This window comes from Lutra lutra, chromosome 18, assembly GCF_902655055.1.
Source record: "Lutra lutra chromosome 18, mLutLut1.2, whole genome shotgun sequence".
NCBI classification, from domain to species: domain Eukaryota; kingdom Metazoa; phylum Chordata; class Mammalia; order Carnivora; family Mustelidae; genus Lutra; species Lutra lutra.
In genome coordinates this window covers 24,292,245-24,308,876 of record NC_062295.1, presented here as the reverse complement: position 1 = coordinate 24,308,876, position 16,632 = coordinate 24,292,245, and the positions used below count along the sequence as shown (strand labels likewise).

Below are 16,632 nucleotides of genomic sequence, written 5' to 3'. Positions count from 1 at the left end.
GCACAGGCTAATGGGCATTTCCGGTTCCGGTGCTGGACCCGGTCCCCACCCCACCCCACCTCAGGTGGAGAATGTCTCCCGGTGACCCTCAACTTTTGAACTGAGTGGCTGGTTTCTAGGAAACAGATCTTTCTTTTTCTTTTTTCTTTTTTTTTTTTATCTGTTTTTGTTTTTTTTTTTTATTTGACAGAGAGATCACAAGCAGGCAGAGAGGCAGGCAGAGAGAGAGGAGGAAGCAGGCTCCCCGAGAGAGCAGAGAGCCCGATGCGGGGCTCGATCCCAGGACTCCGAGATCATGACCTGAGCCGAAGGCAGCGGCTTAACGCACTGAGCCACCCAGGCGCCCCGAAACAGATCTTTCTTCACTGCGCTGTAGTACACGTCGCCAGAAGTGGGCAAGGGAGAGCCCAGAGGGTGCGGAGTTATAGGGGAATTGGACATCAGTATCCTGGGGAGCCCAGAGCCCCGCGCCCTCGTTAGCGGAGTTCCACAAGAGCGCTCCCCGTCCCCCCACCGTATGCATGCGACAGCCAACCTCCTGGGAAATACAGCTGATCCGGAAATACCGATGTAGGTCAGGCTCTGGCCCAGGGAGGAAGCCTTTAATAGGACCAACTCTCTTGCATTCCCCAAAGCCTTGGAGTGCTGGGAAGTGGACTGACCGTAGCCTACTTCCCTGACCTCTTTCACCACAAAAGTGATGTGGGAAACAAGCGGAAGAGAAATTGTTAAACTTTCTTAATACCTACAGCCCACTGACAAGTCCTTGAAAGAGGCAAAGTGACATTCCTCTAGGGACTCAACTGCCTCAGTGTTAATACTTTGCTAAGGGCAAAAGACAATCCTAGCTCCACCACCCCCCACCCCCTTGCCTAGGATCCTGTAAATCTATTTTAACATAAAAATTCCTTTAGCTGTGTCCCCTGGGATACATGTTAGCAATCATCCCCCAAGCATATGACCCACTGATACACATCTGAAGGGCCTCATGTCTAAGTTTCTACTAAACAGTAATGATCTTTCCTAGTAATAGCTAGCCCCCTCAGGATCCTGGAATCCTTGTTTCCAAAATACCTGGGAGGCTTACACTAGCCCTAACCCTCTCCCAACTTGAAAGTATATAATGGGCCACTCCTCATGACCCCATGGCAGCTCTTTCTGCTCACAGGTCATGTCCCTGTGCTTTAAATAAAACTACCTTTTTGCACCAGACATGTTTCAAGAATTCTTTCTTGGCCATCAGCTTTGAACCCTAACCTTCTCTCCTACACATCAAAAGCAGCCACGTAGGTAAGAATCCCTACAGTTGTTTGGAGTGTGACAAAAGTTTCCAACATGGCTCAGATCTAGTTAAGCGCTACCAGGTACACACTGGTCAGAGACTATACCTCTGCCCTGAGTCTGGCCATTGCTTCAGCCTCAGCTCCAACCCTGTGCAACACCGTGGTTTCCCACTCAGGCCTCCAGCCCTGCAAGTTCCATAAGCTCCTGGAGTACAGGGAGGCTTTTGGCTGCAGCTTCAACCTGGGTAAATACCAACAAAGCACATCAGTGAATAGCCCCATATCTGCTGAGTGTGATAAGACTTTCAGCATTAGGTCCATTCTAATCCAGCTCCAGCTCACACACAGGGGCAAGAAGCCCTACTGCTATGGGGACTGCAGTAAGAGCTTCAGTCTTAGCTCTAATTTTTTGTAGGTCCAGCACTCACACAGGGATGTGCAGCCCTTACTGCTGTGCCTGGTGTGGTGCCAGCTTTGGGCACAGCTTTTATATGCTCAAGTACCAGCATTCACACACTGGGGAGACTCCTTGTAATTGCAGTGAATGTGGCAAGAAGTTCACCAATAGCTCATACTGCCTATGGCACCAGCATACTCATAAATGACTAAGCATTGTCGTGGCTTTGGTGAGCACACCCAAATCATTGAGCACCAGTGCATCCACTTGGGTGAACAACCCTATGCCTGCTCAGAATGTGGCAGGCTTCTACCACAGCTCCATGCTCCTTAAACACCAGAGCTCGCACACAGGACAGGCCAGATGCCCTAAAAATGCTCCAGTAGCAGCAAGAGTTTTGTAGACAGTTCAGATCTGCTTCAGCACCAACATACTCACACAAGCCATAAGCCTTACACTTGCAGTGAGTGTGGCAAGAGCTTCACCCGGAGTTCCCACCGGCTCATCCACCAGCTGGCCCACAGTGATGAGAAGCCCTATGTTTGTCTGCAATGTGGCATTTACCAGCAGCTCCAACCTGGGCCAGCACCAATAGATGCAGCAGGGCAGCTGCCCCTGCCAATATCCCTGACTTCAGTTTCAACCCAAACTTCAGTTCTAACTTTGGTCCAGTCCTCAAGGAGCCTGAGCATCTCTAAGTAAATCTTTTTCCTGCTCCTCTAGGGCTGTTGATTCATGAACTGAATCAGGGAAAGCCAGGCTGGAAGAATTAGAACAGTAGAGCCTTCAAAGAGCCTTCCCCCAAAAGAAGGCTTAACCCTGTTTTTTGAGGCCCCAGAGACAGAACCCCAGCTGGAGGGAGGGTTTTGCATGGTAGGAGATATCCTTTACTGGCCCAGCTGCTTCCAGATGTAGGAGACCTTTGGCAGCTGCTAACCAGATCCCTTTACGGGCCTAAGGAATGATGGGATTAATCATTCCAAGAGTAACAACTGCCTCCTCCCAGAGGGGTGGAACCATATGTCAGGCACTCCTGTGAGGAACACAGTTTGTGGGGGGTACCTAACCTCCATAGGGGATCAAAAGGAAGGCTGGGTTCTGGCAGAAGGACCAGAGAATTTGTACCTGGGAATGCTATGTGAACTCTGGGGTATGTGACCCTGTGAAAGGACAGTCTTTATGGAGTAAAGCTAGGGCTGGTGGGCCCAGAGCCAAAGAAAAGGACCAGGAGACCTGTCTGTTGTGACATTTCTAGGCAGTAACAAAAGGCCCAAGGTTTGCCATCTGCCCCTTTCCCTACTCTAATCCTTTCTGTGTGGGGCTGCAGATCCTTTGTCAGATCCCTCCACAGAGAAAAGGTGGTAAAGTTTCACTTGTGCATCTCATAAAGTTCACATTGAGAACTGACTGTGGCTCTTTTGCCTGGGCATTGGAGAGAGCTTCCTAAATAAATGCACTTTTATTGGTAAAACTTATAGAAGCCAGAGGGAGGCTTCCCAAAGCACTACATAATCTATTCCCAGAGCAGAGTCCAAGATGTGAGGGACTTCTTTTTCCTTCCCATAACTGCCTGTGTTCCTGGGAGAAGCCCAGACTTGTCTTTATGAGGTTGGAGGAGGCTTAATGCCCACCCTTGCGTAAGCATTGCCCATGCATGTAGCACACTATCCCCAAATTTTGCCTCCTTTTATCAGGTTTGCTGTACCTAGAATTGTACTTAGGTATAATAGGAGTAAAGGAAAGGAATATGGAGCAACCCCTCTCTCAGCTTCTAACAGAATGTCCAGGTCTATCTCTTCCTAGCTATGTGAGCTTGGACAGGTCTACCTCTTCTGATCTTCAGTTTCTTCATGTATAATACAGGAATGATGATGGCTACCTCACAACATTGTGTTGAGGATCCCATGGGATCATGTTCATGATGTACCTGGGTCAAAGGGGTGACTCTAAACCCCAGCTCTCCTATATCCTTCAAGTCTGGAGCATTTTCGCTAGTACTATCAGTCAAGGAAAGCACCATGCCAGCTTGTGTGCTAGCTCCTCCATAAAGTTACAGAAATGAGCAAGCAGCCCTTGTCCTGGGGTAGCTTGGTGTCATGAAGGAGATGGACTCAGAACCATTAACAACACGGAATGGACAATCCTGGCAGTGAAGAAAGGACTTCACCAGGACCAAGTCTGAGAGGCTTCACTGAGGTAACATCTGATTAACACTACCTGTCTCCTCAAGCTGGGAGCAACATGGGGATGGGCATGGGGACTTCCCTTGATGAAGGGAAGGATTCTTGCTATGTTTCCCATCAATGGCACTTCAAAGAGCACAAGCTAGGGTCTGAGTTGAAGGCCTGAGTCCCCAGCACATGCATAATTGGCACTCACTAAATAGTTGTTATGATAGGGTCCTGTTTATACTGCTATTGGGTCTTTCCTTCTTCAAAGCTCTATTACATGTGCTACAAAATCTGTAATTGCATATGAATATTAGGTATATGGTAAAGTTAGGCCTGGGAGATTTGTTTGCAAATCTTTGGAAGCTAATTTCTCACATTAAGGCAAGTATTGCTGGGCTCCATCTCCTCTCAAATTGCTATGTGCTAGTAAATCTCTTATCTCCTCCTTTAGGTAATGTTTAATTTTTTTTTTTTTTAGTGTGTGTATTGCTTTTATAATCCTAAAAAGATTAAAGTTGGGGTGTCTGGGTGGTACAGTCAGTTAAGTGTACAACTCTTGGTTTTGACTCAGGTCTGATCTCTGGGTTGTGAGATGGAGACCCACATTGGGCTCTGCACTCAGCAGGGAGTCTGATTGAGTTTCTCTTTCACTTTCCCACTGCCCCTCCCCAGCCCCTCTAAAATAAATAAATCTTTTAAAAAACATTAAATTCATATGATGACTGTTATCCATTTATCCCTCATCTACGGAGAAATTAAAATACATCAGTGTTTATTTTAAATGGTTTTTACTACAAGAAGAATAATTAGTTATTTATTTTTTAAAAGATTTTATTTATTCATTTGGCAGACAGAGATCACAAGTAGGCAGAGAGGCAGGCAGAGAGACGAGGGAAGCAGGCTCCCTGCTGAGCAGAGAGCCTGATGTGGGACTTGATCCCAGGACCCTGGGACTATGACCCGAGCCGAAGGCAGAGGCTTTAACCCACTGAGCCACCCAGGCACCCCAAGAATAATTGTTTAAATAAACACACACACACAGTAAAATTCAAAACACACAGTGAAATTTGCTGAATCTGGCCTAAGCACTGTGTGTGTGTGTGTGTGTGTGTATGTGTGTGTGTGTGTGTGTGCGCGCGCGCGCCTACATGCATATTTACACAATGGAGCCAACATTTAAATCAGGAGATTTCACATCCCAATCTAGATTTCTAGTTTGGTGTTTCGGGGAGGAGAGTGGGGAGGAGGACCAGAAAATAACTCACTCCAGGTGCAGGGTTGAAGTTCCCAGGGCTATGAACTTCAGGTGAATCCTTGGGCAGGGGTAAAGACTAGGCGATCATTCAGAAGCAAGTTAGGGTGTGGTTAGCCAGATCTAAAACATACAAAGAGGGGGGCTCAGGGATTTTCCTGATCCCAGCTAATCATGGAGGGTGGGAGAGGGAGAAGGGGCAAAGAAGTCCAGGAATAAGACAGCCTCCTCTAATGTAGTAGGACACTCCCCTCTCCACCTTACCTTCTGTCTGATTTTAATCTTAGTGGTATGAAGATTTCTGGGAATGTCTGAGGTAGGATCCTAGGTTAAGGGCTAGAACTCATGGCTTAAGAATCTCTGATTTCTGGGAAATACCCATGGAGCCTGCCTCCCCCCACATGCTGTTCCAAGTCCTGAACATACTGCATCTCTCCTCCTGCTTTAGCCCTTGTGCTGCAGTTGCTCAGAGTTGGAAGGGAGGTGAGGAGTGACAGAGCCTCCATTTGGGCCATGACTGTGAAGAACTTGAGGATGGAGAAGCTTCATGAAAGAGAAGTAGCCCTCACTCCTGTTATCATCTCTGAGCAAAGTTCTGACCCAGAGGGCTCCCTGTTTCTCCCTAGGGTTAGCTGGAAGATGCCAGGATTGGAATTCCAGCACCCATAGCTCAGGATACCTGCCACCAAAGAATCCCACATTTCTCTCCTGGACCCCACGGGTCCCACCAACACAACTCATCTACCTCTCTCCACCAGTGTAAGCTCTCTGAGCTAACCACAGACCCTAAGTTCCTAGAGGTTCCCTAACTGATAAAGAGAATGTCCTGCCATGTATGATACGTTCTTGTGCTGGAGTGCAAAAGTCTCCTGCACTGGGGACTGGGCACAGGCTTGCAGACCAGTGGTGGTGGGTAAAGGACTTTAGGGGAGCCCCCAAATTGAAACCTGGAGTTGAGGGGGTGTGCGTACAAACTGGGGGTGGCTGGTGGTTTTAGAAGCATAAAGACTAGAGACTTAGCTGAACCTGGAAGCAAGGACTGGGAGTACTGCTGTGGGGCACACATTGTAGGACGCTGAGGTTTTGAGCAGGACAGACAAAACAGAGGCAGTGTGGCCTACAGGGCTCACTGAAAAACAGACTGTGATCTCTCTGTTCTGAGATAGAAGTTTGGTTATAGTCACCCCTGCTCTGACTCTTGGAAGATACATGGAAAGCTCCAGGGAGAGACTCCAGAGAACAAAAGCCCCAAAAAACCAGGTTTCACTGAGTCCATCCCCCTCCCACAGGGGGCAGAGCAACTCTGCCCAAACAGGGTTACCTGGGTACCAGCACAGCAGGCTCCTCCCCCAGAAGACAGACTGAAAGATCGAGAGGCTGAGAACCCTAAGGTCACTATAAAACGGGTGCATCTTGCTTCAGTTGTGGTCAATAATCTGGATTCTGTACATTCCCTCAACCACTCCTCAACAGAATGACTAAGAGGAGGAACTCCCAACACAGGAAAAATTCAGACTGTGACCCCTGCCACAGAAATAATGGATATGGATACAAGCAAGATGTTGGATATAGATTTCAGGGTAACAGTTATGCAGACAATAGCAAGGTTGGAGAAAACCATTAATGGCAATATAGATTCTAAAGGCAGAAGTGAGAGCTGATCTGGCAGAACTTAAAAATACTATCAATGAGATCCAATCTAATCTAAATACTCTAACAGCTAGGGTAAATGAGGCAGAATAAAGAATTAGTCACCTAGAAGACAAACTGATAGAAAAGAAGAATCAGGAGAAGGCTTGCAACAAGTAGCTTAGAATCTATGAAAACAGAATTAGAGAAATAAATGATGCCACAAAACATTCCGATGTGGGAATTATCCCTAATTATCCCTAAGGGGGTGGACGGAGAGAGAGGAGTAGAAGATATGTTTGACCAAATCCTAGCTGAGAACTTCCCTGGGAAATGAAATGAGCATTTGCGTCCTAGAGGCAGAGAGAACACTTCCCAAGATCAAGGAGAGCAGACCAATGCCCAGGCATGTTATAGTGAAATTCACAAATCTTAAACCAGGGAAACCATCTTAAGGGCAGTTAGGGGGAAGAGAATCCTTATGTACAGAGGGAAGAACATCAGAATAACATCAGATCTGTCCACAGAAACCTGGCAAGCCAGAAAGAGCTGGCAAGACATATTCAAGGTGCTAAATAAGATGAACATGCAGCCAAGAATACTTCACCTGGCAAGGCTGTCATTTAGAATGGATGGAGACATAAAGAGCTTCCAAGACCAGCAAAAACTGAAAGAATATGTGACCACTTGCTCGCCCTGCAAGAAATATTAGGGGAGTTCTAAAAAAGGGGAAAGACGCCAAGAGTGATACAGATCAGAAATTTACAGAGACAGGCTATACAAGCAAGGGCCTCACAGGCAACATGATGACAATAAAATCATATCTATCAATAAGCATTCTCAACATGAATGGCCTAAATGCTCCCATGAAATGGCACAGGGTTGCAGATTGGATGAAAAGACAGGACCCATCCATATGCTGTCTACAAGAGACTCGTTTTTGAACCTAAAGATACATCCAGACTGAAAGTGAAGGGACGGAGAGCCATCTCTCATGCCAACCGACTTCTAAAGAAAGCTGAGTAGTAATTCTCATATCAGACAAACTAGATTTTAAGCTAAAGACTGTAGTCAGAGATACAGAAGGACATTATGTCATTCTAAATGGTATATCCAACAAGAAGACCTAACAATTGTAAATATCTATGCCTCCAACATGGGAGCAGCCAACTACAAGCCAACTGTTAACCAAAATAAGGAGACATATTGATAATAATAGTATGTTAATTGTAGGAGACCTTAATACTCCACTCTCAGCAACAGATAGATCTTCTAAGCAGAAAATCAATAAAGAAACAAGAGCTTGAATGACACACTGGAGCAGATGGACCTCATAGATATATACAGAACATTCCACCCTAAAGTAACAGAATACTCATTCTTCTTGAATGCATGTGGAACGTTCTCCAGAATAGACACATGCTGGATCACAAATCAGGGCTCAACTGATACTAAAAGATTGAGATTATCCCTTGCATATTCTCAGACCACAATGCTTTCAAACTGAAACTCAATCACAAGAAAAAGTTTGGAAGAAATTCAAACACTTGGAAGCTAAAGACCATCCTGCTCAAGAATGTTTGGGTCAACCAGGAAATCAAAGAAGAACTTAAACCATCATGGAAACCAATGAGAAAGAAAACACATTGGTCCAAAAATTATGGGATGCTCCAAAGGTGGTCCTAAGGGGGAGATACATAGCCATCCAAGCCTCACTCAAAAAAATGGAAAAATCCCAAATACACAAACTCTCTTTGCACCTTAAAGAACTGTGGAATAACAACAAATTAAACCTAACCCATGCACAAGAAGGGAAATAACTAAGATTAGAATAGAGATCAATGAAGTAGAAACCAGAAATATAGTAGAACACATCAATGAAACTAGAAGTTGGTTCTTTGAAAGAATTAATAAGATCAATAAACCACTGGCCAGACTTATTCAAAAGAAAATAGAAAGGATCCAAATTAATAAAATCATGAATGAAAGGGGAGAGATCATGACTAACACCAAGGGAATAGAAACAATCACCAGAAATTATTATCAACAGCCATATGCTGATAAGTTAAGCATCCTAGAGGAAATGGATGCATCCCTGGAAACCTATAAACTTCCCAGACTGAAACAGGAAGAAATTGACAACTTGAATAGACCAATATCTGGTAACGAGATTGAAGCAGTGATCAAAAACCTCCCCAAAAAGAAGAGTCCAGGACCTGACAGATTCCCTGGAGAATTCTACAAAACATTCAAAGAAGAAGAAGTAATATCTATACTCCTGACACTGTTTCAAAAAATAGAAACTGAAGGAAAACTTCCGAATTTTTTCTGAGGCCAGCATCATCCTGATCCCAAAAGCAGGCAAGGACCCAATCAAAAAGGGAATTACAGACCAATATCCCTGATGAATATGGTTGCTAAAATTCTCAACAGGATCCTAGCTAATAGGATCCAAGAGTACATCAAAAGGGTTATATACCAAGACCAGGTGGGATTTATCCCTGGGTTGCAAGGGTGGTTCAACATTCACAAATCAATCAATGTGATAGAACAAATCAGTGAAAGAAGAGACAAGCACCACGTGGTCCTCTCAATTGATGCAGAAAAAAACATTTGACAAAATACAGCATGCATTCCTGATTGAAACTCTTTAGATATAGGGATAGAGGCAATATATCTCAACATCATAAAAGCCATCTATGAAAAACCCACAGCAAATATCGTTCTCAATGGGGAAAAACTGACAGCTTTTCCCTGAAGGTCAGGAACATGACAGGAATGCCCATCTCACCATTATTGTTAAACATAGTACTAGAAGTCCTAGCCTCAGCAATCAAACAACAAAAAGAAATAAAATGCATTCAAAGTGGCAAAGAAGAAGTCACACTCTCTCTCTTTGCAGATGACATGATACTTTATGTAGAAAACCCAAAAGACTCCACCCCCAAATTGCTAGAATTCATACAGCAATTCAGCAACGTGGCAGGATACAAAATCAGTGCACAGATATCAGTTGCATTTCTATACACTAACAGAGTGACTGAAGAAACAGCAATTAAGGAATCGATCCCATTTACAATTTTCACAGAGCTGGATCAAACAATCTTAATTGGAACCAGAAAAAAAGCCTGAATCACCAAGGAAATGTTGACAAAGAAAACCAAAGCTAGGTCATCATGTTGTCTGACTTCAAGATATATTACAAAGCTGTAATAATCAAGACAACATGGTGTTCACACAAAACCAGACACATAGATCAATCGAACAGGATAGAGTGCCCAGAAGTGGATCTTCAACTCTATGGTCAACTTATATTCACAAAGCAGGAAAGAGTCTCCAATGGAAATAAGACAGTCTTTTCAACAAATGGTGCTGGGAAAACTGGATAGCCACATGTAGAAGAATGAAACTCGACTATTCTCTTACACCATCCACAAAGATAAACTCTAAATGGATGAAAGACCTCAGTGTGAGACAGGAATCCATCAAAATCCTAGAGAAGAACATAGGCAGAACATACTGCCTATGTTGTGGTCGGCATCGGCCACAACAACTTCTTTCAAGACACATCTCCAAAGGAAAGGGAAACAAAAGTGAAAATGAACTTTTGGGACTTCATCAAGAGAAAAAGCTTCTGCAAAGCAAAGGAAACCATCAACAAAACAAAGAGGCAACCTACATAATGAAAGACAATATTTGCAAATGACACTACAGACAAAGGGCTGTATCCAAGATCTATAAAGAACTTCTCAAACTCAACACCCAAAAAACCCATTATCAAGTCAAAAAAATGGGCAGAAGACATGAGCAGACACTTCTCCAAAGAAGACATACAAATGGCGAACAGACACATGAAAAAATGTTTAACATCACTAGCCATCAAAAAAATTCAAATCAGAACCATCTCAGGTGAATGAGATGTCACTTCACATCAGTCAGAATGCCTAAAATAAATAAGACAGGAAACATCAAGTAATGGCAAGGATGTGGAGAAAGAGGAACCCTCTTACACTGTTGGTGGGAATGCAAGCTGGTACAGTAACTATGGAAAACAGTAGGGAGGTTTCTCAAGATGTTAAGAATAGAACTACCCTACTACCCAGCAATTGCACTACTAGGGATTTACCCCAAAGATACAGACATAGTGAAAAGAAGGGGCATATGCACCCCAATATTCAGAGCAGCAATGTCCACAATAGTCAAACTGTGGAAGGAGCTGAGATGCCCTTCAACAGATGAATGGATAAAGAAGTTGTGGTCCATATATACAATAGAATGTTACTCAGCCATCAGGAAAGATGAATACCTACCATTTGCATCAACATGGATGGAACTGGAAGGGATTATGCTATGTGAAGTAAGTCAAACAGAGAAAGACAATTATCATATGATTTCACTCATATGTGGAACATAAGTAATAGCACAGAGGACCATAGGGGGAGGGAGGGAAAACTGAAGAAGGAAAAATCAGAGATGGAGAGAAACCATGAGAGACTATGGACTCCAGGAAACGAACTGAGGGTTTCAGAAGAGCGGGGAATGGGGTAGCCGGGTGATGAGTATTGAGGAGGGCACATGTTGTGATGAGCACTGGGTGTTGTACACAACTAATGAATCACTGAACACTACATCAAGGACTAATGGTGAACTATACAGTGACTAACTGAATATAATTTTTAAAATGTGTTCCCTTAAGAGAAAAAAACAAAAATAAATAGAAAGTGTACTAAGCTGAAAAAAAAAATTATTACCCCAAAAGTAGCCCTCTATACAGATACTTTAGTTACAAAGTCACAATCACCTGTTTTTGTCTGCTCAGACTGCTCAGGCTCCTCTACATGTACAGATCAAATATCTAACAAATATGATAGACTGGGTGGTCCAGACAACAGAAATTTATTTTATCAGAGTTCTGGAGACTGAAAATTTCAAGATCAAGATGGGTTTCTGGTGAGAGCTCTCTTTCTGGCTAGCAGATAATTGCATTCTTGCTCTGTCTTCATAAGGAAGGAGGGAGAGAAGAAGTAGAAGAAGAAAGAGAAGAAGGGGAAGGGAAAGGAGGAGAAGGAGAAGGAGAAGAAGTGGAGGATGAAGGGGGGAGTAGGAGGAGGGAAGGAGGTAGAGGAGGGGGAAGCGGAGGAGAGAGGGAAAGGGGAAAGATGGAGAAATGGAGAGAGAGAGGGAAGGAGGGGGAGGAGAAGGAGAGATGAGAAAAAGGGAGAGAGAGATAGAAAGAGAGAGGTAGTGGGAGGGAGAGAGGGGGAGAGAGAGAGATGAAGAGAAAGTGAGCTCTAGTGTCTTTCTCTTTATATAAGGGCACCACCTGTCAGATGAAGGTCTCACCCTTATGACATTACTTAGCCTTTATCACCCCCTTGCCAGCCCCATCTCCAAATATAGTTACATTAGGAATTAAAGTTTCAACATATGAATGGGGGGGATGAACTTTTAGTCCATAATACCTCCTATCATGCCAGCCCTAGGCAACCACAAATATATTTCCTATCTCTATAGGTAACCTATTCTGGACATTTCATATAAATGGACTCATATAATGTATGGGCCTTTATAATTGGCTTCTGTCACTTACCATAATGGTTTCAAGATTCATCCATGTCATAGTATGTATCAGCACTTTATTACTTCTTATTGGAAGTTTTTTTATTTCATTGTATGGATATACCACATTTCCTTTATCCATTCATCAATTTCTGGACATTTGGGTTGTTTCTACTTTGGGACTATTATAAATAATGCTTCTAGGACCACCATGTACAAGACCTGAGGGAATATGCTTTTACTTTTCTTGGGTGTATATTTAGGAATGGAATTGCTGGATCATATCACTCTATAGTCAACCGTTTGAAGAACTGCCAAACTGTTTTCTAAGGCAGATGTATCATTTTACATTCCCACCAGCCTTGTATGGTTTACAATCTTTCCATACCCTTGCAATAATTGTTAATTATTTGTATTTTTTATTATGGTGTTCCTAAATGGTATAAAGTGGTACCTCATTGTGGTTTTGATTTGCATTTTCCTCATGGCTACCGATGTTGAGCATCTTTTCATGAGCTTATTGGCCAGTTGTATATCATCTTGGAAGAACTATCTATCCAGGTCATTTGCCCACTTCTAATTTGGGTTATTTGTCTTTTTATTTTTAAGTTACCACAGTTATTTATATATTCTAGGTGCAAGTCCCTTATCAGATATTTGGCAAAATATTTCTCCCATTCTGTGGATTGTTATTCACTTTCGCTGTGATGTCCCTTGAAACACAAAAGGTGTTAATTTTGGTGGCATGAAGCTTATATTTTTTTCTTTTGCTGCTTCTGCTTTGGTGTCATATATAGGAAAATATTGCCTAATCCAGAGTCATGAAGACTCTAAGAGTTTTACAGTTTTAGCTTTTACATCTAACTCTATGATCCACTCTGAGTTAATTTTTGTATGTGCTTGTGAAGTAGGGCTTCAAAATCATTCTCTTGCATGTACAGATCAAATATCTATATAATGTATATATTATTATATTATATATATGTGTATCTATATATAGAGATACATAATATATAATGTATCATAGTCTTGTGACTATATGTATAGTCACATATATGTGACTATACATATAGTGTATATTATGTATCATAGTCTTGTGTTGGAGGGCCTGTAAATGTGGAATTAAATTAAGAATATGCAGTTTATGATTATGCTGGCACAAGCCACCCACACAGAATCAGTAGATAGTTCTCTCAGCATCCAAGCTCCCACTTCAGAGAACTGAAAACTCCTGGGGTCATTTTTTTTAAAAATATGGAATGCTTCACGAATTTGCGTGTCATCCTTGCACAGGGGCCATGCTAATCTTCTCTGTGTTGTTCCAATTTTTAGTATATGTGCTGCCGAAGCCAGCACTCCTGGGGTCATTTTGATTGAAGTTTCAGTACACCCATGAAAAGAAAGTAAAGCCACAAGATTTATTACTAACAAATTATTATTTATTACTTACAAATCCCAGATGTGGAGGGGCAATCAACTGGGGGAAGGGCAGCCTTCTGTCCTGGGTCATGACTACAGTTGCTTAGGTAGGTAGCACCTATCTAAGCAACCACCTATGTGGTTGGACAGAGGTCACTAACTTTTTAAGGGCTCAACTCCAAGTAGCTATTTTAAAAGGTGCCCTGGGAAAAACAAAATGGGAACTTGGGGTAGGAATGCTAAGTTCAGCTCTGAATCTAAACTCCAGACTCTGAATGTGAAGAGGGTTGTCATACAATAAAATGCCTAGGCAGCGACTCAAAATAGCTGTTTTCTCATTATGCACTTCTGACCTACCAAGCAGCAGGCAAAGCTGACTGTAGAGTCCACAGAGAGTCCTCAAAGAACATGGGTGCTGGTAGTTAGAAATCAGGTGTGTATAGAAGTTGGGAAGGGTGAGAGATTTCAAGAAGGGGACCAATAACCTTGGCTAGCCCACTCAGCTTGATTATGCCATTTTCCAATTTTAGACCTTTTCTGAAGCTCCATCTGAAACCCCTTTCCCATCTCAGCTCACAAGTTCTCCTGACAAGTAAACAACTCCCAGAATCTATTTCCTTAAGGAGGTTTTCTTAAATCTGTCAGATAATACCTTCACCCAGGCTATCCTAGGTTTGTTGATGCAAAACTTAACAACACTTATGCCTTCTATATAATGATGAAGCTGCTTTAGGATCTTGGGTGGATACCAACTCCCATAGAGGGAAATGCACAGCACAATAAGGGAGCTGAGGATGCAAGATAGTTGTCTATTAAAAGATTCCCCCCCACCACCACCACCCCTATTCCCACTGCAAGGTTTATACACACCCTCTCAGCTCCGAACATTTCCCTCCAGGCCTGCTTCTTCTCCACTTTCTCAACAAGCAGGTAGTGTAGCTGATACCCCTTAGTTTCTCTGTTGTTATTATCTGATGGTAGCAATTTCCTTAGAAATGTGGACCTTCTGGGGCTCATGGGTGGCTCAGTTGGTTGAGCATCTAACTTTTGGCTTTGACTCAGGTCATGGTGTCAGAGTCATGAGACCAAGCTTAGGTGCCAGCTTCTACACTCAGCAGACAGTCTGCTTAGGATTCTCTCTCCCTTTGCCCCTCCCCCAAGTCATGCTGTCCTCTCTCTCTCTCTCTCTCTCTCAAATAAATAAATAAATAAATAAACAAATCAATAAATATTTTTTAAAAAAGAAATGTGGACCTTCTGATAAGAGCAAATAGCTGATAACAGATTACTGTTTTATTAATTAACTTACTGGGTAAGCCTTCAAGGTGTTTGCACTCTGAAAATGTTAACTTAGTGTAAACTTTGCCAAAGGGGGAACTGATTCTTGAGCATCCCCAGGATTTGGTGCAATTAAGAGACAGTCAGGAGACAGCTCTGAACAGGAGGACTGTGAAACCTAGAGAGACCATCAATTTCAGTCCTTGCCCTGGCCTTTAACTAAATTTCCCCTGTCCACTAATGTGTTATCAATCCAAGAAAATTAGGCAGGGAGAGTGGTCATTATAATACAAAGTGTGGACACAGTAAAGAAAGCATTGATGGTAGAGGAAGGAATTGCACCAAGATCCCACATGTTAGATTTAGACAGTCAGGCAGTTTCTATAACCATGTAAAGTAGTTGGACTGGAATTTCAGGATCACGTGGTTGGGAGATAAGAGGTTTAGAAACTCCCTTCTTCCCCACCTGGAGGATTCTGGAGACTTGGCAGGACCTTATTTGGAATCAGCTCTCAGGTATTTCCAGTCTTAAAGACTTAAGAACACTTACTTGCTCTTCCTGTTTAGTGTAGTAAAATCCCACTGCTCTGAGATTTTTATTGTCACCAAGCTTCTGACCCAGGCTTTCAAGCAACAACCTCAGGGCCATCCTAATTCTTCTGCTTATTGTTTGACCAAGGGTTTGCTACAGCACTACACTAGGTCATCAATTTTGCAAATATTTATTAAGCACCTCCCACGTGACAGGCACTGTTCTAGATACTTTCCTATCTTTCCAAGCATTTAAAAAATGTTCTACATGCAGGAAAGTACATAAAATCTATGTGCTCATTTTTTTAAAAAGATTGTATTTATTTATTTGACAGAGACAGACATCATAAGTAGGCAGAGAGGGGGAAGCAGGCTCCCTGCTGAGCAGAGAGCCTGATGCGGGGCTCGATCCCAGGACCCTGAGACCACCACCTGAGCAGAAGGCAGAGGCTTAACCCTCTGAGCCACTGGCTGCCCCTATGTACTCATTTTTGAAAGTTTGTTTGTTATTCATTCTCTGCACCTAACGTGGGGTTCAAACTCATGACCACAAGATCTAGAGTCCTATGCTTTTCAGACTGAGCCAGGCAGGTGCTCCATCTATGAGCGTATTTCAAAGAATAGTTAAAAGGCACTATCCCTGTAACCACTACCCAGGGCCAGAAATGTTGTGCTCCAGAGCACCACTTCACACCTTCTTCCTCTCTTCTAGGGCTATAAGCGCTATTCTGACATTCTATATATGTAGAATGAAATTATCATACATATGAAATCTTTATATATTTATATATTATTTATATATATGAAATTTATATATACTTATAAACTTATAAATATATAATATATGTAAATGGATTTCTAAACAATATACTGTGATTCTGCCTGATTTTGAGCCTATGGAAATGGAATTGGACTGTATGTCTTGTTTCTTCTGAGCTACAGTGTTTGCAAGGTCATCCATTTTTGTTGTTCTACAGTATTCCATTGTTTGAAATACCATTAATATATATATGCATTTGACTGCTGATGACCATTGATTTCAGTTTTTGGCTATTAGGAACAATGCTTCTGGGATCACTCTGTAGTCATATACAGGTATGTGAGCTTCTAGTG

General features: G+C 42.7%; 1 non-coding gene across 1 annotated transcript; it reads right to left on the bottom strand.

Moving 5' to 3' along the window:
* Positions 1–13,539: 13,539 nt before the first annotated feature.
* On the bottom strand, positions 13,540–13,647 carry LOC125091209 (U6 spliceosomal RNA). The gene has a single exon (XR_007124610.1). It is a non-coding gene; the product is annotated as a U6 spliceosomal RNA (small nuclear RNA).
* Positions 13,648–16,632: the final 2,985 nt, after the last annotated feature.